Here is a 6373-nt window from a genome sequence, read left to right as displayed (position 1 = left end):
ACATTATAACTAACCATGCCAACAATAACTCTTAAAGATTATAATGACTCATATCTATGGCATAATCATCTAGCGAGCAATAATAAGGTATCTCAAACGGCAACATGTTGTGAAAACGTCCATGATATAATATGACAATAGTGGTATCTCGCTAGCCCTTTCTGAGACCGCAAAACATAAATGCATAGCACCTCCAAAGTTCAAGCAGCGACTAAACATTGTAATTCATGGTAGAAAAGATCCAGTCATGATGCACCCAACATTAGCTACACACAATGCATAAATCATGACAACTGTGCTCTTCTCAGTTTCTGGCGCTTGTTTTAGAAGGTGATGACACAACATAAAAGTAAAATAGATAGTCTATTCGCAGAGGGAAGCAGTGATTTGCACAGGAGCCAGAGCTCAATTTTTAAAACGGAGGTAAATGATATTTTGAGGCATGCACCCTTCTCATTTACTTCACGACCATCAGTTATCACCATCTTCCATGCTAAGCACGCTAGTGGAGGTTCCCAAGCGATAAAAGTAAAAGGTTTTGACTCCATTGGGAGTTTTTGTTTGATTATTCGAGCGATTAACTCTTTTTGTATTTTGCTGTTTGGGACTGGGCATCCCTATTCCCGCCCTTTTCTCGTGCGATGGCGAGTGAATAAACACTCGACCTGAGAATAACCCGCTTAGCATGGAAGATACCGACCCCCTCCTGTCGTTGCATGAACGATCCAGGCACACAAAACGGATAATTTTTTAAAAGTTTTCAGAGGTGGCACATGCAAATTTACTTAGGACGGCAGGGTAATACCGTATATAGGTAGGTATGGTGGACTAATCTGGAATAACTTTGGGTTCAAGGTTTTTGATGTACAAGCAGAATTCCCACTTAGTACAGGCGGAGGCTAGCAATTAGATTGAGAAGCGGCCAGCTAGCTAGAGAGCAACAACGATCATAACCATGCATTATGCATAAGTAACATTGGACACTAGCATGAGTAGGATATGAACACCATGAACATAAATATCATAGAGGCTATGTTTGTTTTGATTCAACTACATGCATGAACATGTGCCAAGTCAAGCCACTCGAACATTCAGAGGAGGATAACATATCATCATACTACATCACAATCATTTTAACGCTATGTTGATATCCAAGATAAATCATTATCAACTCTCAGCTACTTATGCATGGCATGAAAAACTATAATCTCTAATTGTCATTGCAAACATGTTTAATCATAATGGGCTGAAGCATGGATACTAGGATAAACATATTTACATAGACAGAACAAGTCGAGTTCATACCAGTTTCTCTCTGCCACAGCCAGTTCATCGAATGTCGTCATTATTGCCTTTCACTTGCATGACCGAACGATATGAAAATAATAATAGTGCAAGAGTGCCGTGGACTAAGCTGGAATCTGCAAACATTTTATTCAACAGGAGAAGACAAGGTAAAATGTGCTCTTTATTAGTTCAACAATTATTCATATGAGAGCCACTCAACATTTTCATCGTGGTCTTCTCCTCGGTACAACTCGAATAAAAAGAAAAGAAATTCAGAGAAGCATACTGAAATATTTTTGGAATTTTTGGTTCTCTTGAACAAGCAAATAAAAATCAAAAACGAGAAAAACTATTTACACGGGAAAGCTCCCAACAAGCAAAAGAAGAACGAGGAAATCTTTTTGGGTTTTCTTTTTAATAATACTACTAAGCATGCATAGAAAGTAAATTGACTACAACTAATTTTTTGGTTTTTTCTCAAGTTTATCAAACACGCAAGAAGAAAGCAAGAAAATAAATCTAAGCATGGATGATACAATGAAAAAGTGTGGACACCGACAAATAAAATAAGTGGACATGAATGTAAAGTCGGTGGAAACAACTACTCCCCCAAGCTTAGGCTTTTGGCCTAACTTGGTAGTCGATCAGTAGCCTGGAGGGTAGTAGGGGTGCTGAGGAGCGGGCATCCACTCATCCCATTGTGGAGGCTCCTCCTATGCCGCTTCTGCAGCAGCCTGAGCTTTCTGGTAGGCGATGATGTCCGCAGGCATGATCCTATATCCGCCCCTGGCAGCAGAATCAAACAAAGCAGGTGCAGGCAGTGGAATAATATCACGAGTTTTAACGCTAAAAACCAGATTATAAGGAATGGGGATATCAAGATAATCTTGTGTAAGAAAATGATGGTGTTCCATGGCTGCCCAGTCTAGGTAAACCTTGGTCAGAGGGTAATCATGAGGGCGTATCTCAACCTCGAAGTGAGCCGCCAAACGAGTAGCAAAAATCCCACCATGTATTTCACCCTGTGATTTATTAAGATGGAGGCGACGAGCCACAATAGCTCCCAAGCTATGAGTGTTGTCACCCTCAGTGCTCGGCGTAAAACAGCAAAGTCTGGTACGCTGAGCGCACCCACTGTCTTTCTAGCAAGCAAGCACTTAGCAACAAATAAAGGAAAATAATGTACGGCAGGAAAGTGTATGCTAGCAGTAGTGGTGGCTGACACCCCTCTCTCATCTCCCACTGTCAAAGTGCGATAAAAGTCCTCAAACCCAGCCGGCCTAGGCTCGGCTAAGCTCCCATCAGAAGGGATCAAGCATATATCACAAAATTCAGTAAGTGGTATCTGATGGTTCTCAGCATATAAATCGAAGCTCACTTCAGGAGGATTATTTCTAGGCGGGAAAGTAAAACTCTGAACAAAGATGTTTGTGAGGATTTGGTGCTGGTCACACTCATCTGCGATGAAGTCGGTGAGGTCGGCATTCAAAACATATTGTGTGAACTCTTGAAGGATTCCCGCCTCTTCCAGGAATGGGGTGTGCGGCCATTCGCACGCCTGTACCTCCGCCAACCTCCGAGGGTGGAGATCACTCTCAGAAGACTCTCCAATAACACCCTTGGAGTTCTTCTTCGAGCCAAACTTCCAGAAGATATTCATGTCCGCGTACAATTTTCTAAAAATAAAAATTTTGGGGGTGACAAAAATTTGTCAACAAAACTTTATAAGATTGATAGCAACTACTCACAGGGATGCATAGAGGCTATAACAAGAATTCAAACTACTTAGAACACTAAGAATTCAACATGCAAGCACATCTAAAGCAGCACCAAGAGTAGCTAATTATTCAAAATATAAACCGCTAACACAAAAACTAATTGGACAAACGGTGGAGTCACATACCTAGCAACAATCCCCCGAAACAGTTTCGGAAAAGGAGCTTCGAGCAAAGAGATCGAAATCCGCTGGTTTGAGCTCAAGAACACGGGAGAGAGAGCAATGGAGATTTTTTTTGGAGGTAAGTGATGATGTGGGATGAAGAGGTAAGTGAGGGGGCCCACGTGGGGACCACAACCCACCAGGGCGCGCCTGAGGGTCCTGGCGCGCCCAAGTGGGTTGTGCCCACCTGGTGCACCTCCCTCTGATATTATTTGCACCAGAAATTCAGAAATATTCAAAAAAAATCGTGTAAAATTTTCAGGGCATTCTGAGAACTTTTATTTTTGGGTCATTTTTTATTGCACGGGAAATTCAGAAAACAGATAAAACATGGCATTTTATTTTATTTAACTAATAAAAACAGAAAACAAAAGGTAGGGACAGAAGGTAGTGCTTACTAAATTCATCAACTTCATACCGCTCAAAAATGATCCATTAATAAGGTTGATCGGGTCTTATTAACGACCACTTTCGATTAGCATGAAACCGAAGAACTTTCGTTAATCAGTAAGTTACCTCAATGGGGATATACATTTCCTCAACAATAAGCATTTCATATTTCTTTTTGACTGTAGGTAGAGGTATTTGAAAACTTCCAGTAGCGATTGTCGGAGATTTTTCAATAACATTAATACCATTCACTTGGAATTGTTTCTTCCGAAAGTGCACCGTATGCTCATTACCATTGATATGAAAAGTGACCTTGCTTTTATTGCAATCAATAACAGCCCCTGCAGTATTCAAGAAAGACCTACCAAGGATAATCGACATGTTGTCGTCCTCGGGCATCTCAAGTATAACAAAGTCAGTCAAAATAGTAACATTAGCAACAACAACGGGCATATCCTCAAAAATATCGATAGGTATGGCAGTTGATTTGTCAGCTGATACGTCCATTTTGCATCATGCTTTTATATCGATGCTTATTGCATTATGGGATGTTATTACACATTATGTCACAATACTTATGTCTATTCTCTCTTATTTTACAAGGTTTACATGAAGAGGGAGAATGCCGGCAGCTGGAATTCTGGGCTGGAAAAGGAGCAAATATTAGAGACCTATTCTGCATAACTCCAAAAGTCCTAAAACTCCACGGAAGTCAGTTTTGGAATATATAAAAAATATTGGGCGAAGAAAGCACCAGAGGGGGGCCACCCACCATCCACGAGGGTGGGGGCGCACCCTACCCCCCTGGGCGCGCCCCCTGCCTCGTGGGCCCCCTGGCAGGCCTCCAGTGCCCATCTTTGGCTATATGAAGTCTTTCGCACTAGAAAAAATCAGAAGGAAGCTTTCGGGACGAAGCGCCGCCGTCTCGAGGCGGAACCTGGCGAAACCAATCTAGGGCTCCGGCAGAGCTGTTCTGTCAAGGAAAAATCCCTCCGGGAGGGGGAAATCATCACCATCGTCATCACCATCGATCCTCTCATTGGGAGGGGGTCAATCTCCATCAACATCTTCACCAGCACCATCTCATCTCAAACCCTAGTTCATCTCTTGTATCCAATCTTTGTCTCAAAACCTCAGATTGGTACGTGTGGGTTGCTAGTAGTGTTGATTACTCCTTGTAGTTGATGCTAGTTGGTTTATTTGGTGGAAGATCATATGTTCAGAACCTTTATGAATATTAATACCCCTCTGATTATGAACATGAATATGTTTTGTGAGTAGTTATGTTTGTTCCTGAGGACATGGGAGAAGTCTTGCTATAAGTGGTCATGTGAATTTGGTATTCGTTCGATATTTTGATGAGATGTATGTTGTCTTTCCTCTAGTGGTGTTATGTGAACGTCGACTACATGACACTTCACCATTATTTGGGCCTAGAGGAAGGCACTGGGAAGTAATAAGTAGATGATGGGTTGCTAGAGTGACAGAAGCTTAAAACCTAGTTTATGCGTTGCTTCGTAAGGGGCTGATTTGGATCCATATGTTTCATGCTATGGTTAGGTTTACCTTAATACTTCTCTTGTAGTTGCGGATGCTTGCAAGAGGGGTTAATCATAAGTGGGATGCTTGTCCAAGGAAGGGTAGTACCCAAGCACCGGTCCACCCACATATCAAATTATCAAAGTAACGAATGTGAATCATATGAGCGTGATGAAAACTAGCTTGACGATAATTCCCATGTGTCCTCGGGAGCGTTTTCCTTTATATAAGAGTTTGTCCAGGCTTGTCCTTTGCTACAAAAAGGATTGGGCCACCTTGATGCACCTTGTTTACTTTTGTTACTTGTTACTCGTTACAAATTACCTTATCACAAAACTATCTGTTACCAATAATTTCAGTGCTTGCAGAGAATACCTTACTGAAAACCGCTTGTCATTTCCTTCTGCTCCTCGTTGGGTTTGACACTCTTACTTATTGAAAGGACTACGATAGATCCCCTATACTTGTGGGTCATCAAGACTCTTTTATGGCGCCGTTGCCGGGGAGTGAAGCGCCTTTGGTAAGTGGAATTTGGTAAGGAAAAATTTATATAGTGTGCTGAAATTTACTGTCACTTGTTACTATGGAAAGTAATCCTTTGAGGGGCTTGTTTGGGGTATCTTCACCCCGACCAGTAGAGCAAAGAGTTGCTCCTCAACCTACTGAACCTACTGAAAATGTTTACTTTGAAATTCCTTCGGGTATGATAGAGAAACTGCTAGCTAATCCTTTTACAGGAGATGGAACATTGCATCCCGATTTGCACCTAATCTATGTGGATGAAGTTTGTGGATTATTTAAGCTTGCAGGTATGCCCGAGGATGTTATCAAGAAGAAGGTATTCCCTTTATCTTTGAAGGGAAAGGCACTGAGATATAATATACCCCTCTTATTCAGAGTGGGTTCAGGCGGTGGTTCAGGAATAGTCCAATCATCATAATTTTTCAATATATTATTCAATAATTCTTTAGCTTGTCCAACAGTTTGTTCCCTAAAAACACAACCAGCACAACTATCTAGGAAGTCCCTAGAAGCATCAGTTAGTCCATTATAGAAGATATCAAGTATTTCATTTTTCTTAAGAGGATGATCAGGCAAAGCATTAAGTAATTGGCAAAGCCTCCCCCAAGATTATGGGAGACTCTCTTCTTTAATTTGAACAAAGTTAAATATTTCCTGTAAGGCAGGTTGTTTCTTATGAGCAGGAAAATATTTTTC

The sequence above is a fragment of the Aegilops tauschii genome, chromosome 4 (assembly GCF_002575655.3).
Source record: "Aegilops tauschii subsp. strangulata cultivar AL8/78 chromosome 4, Aet v6.0, whole genome shotgun sequence".
NCBI lineage: Eukaryota > Viridiplantae > Streptophyta > Magnoliopsida > Poales > Poaceae > Aegilops > Aegilops tauschii.
Note: the sequence above shows the minus strand (reverse complement) of the source record.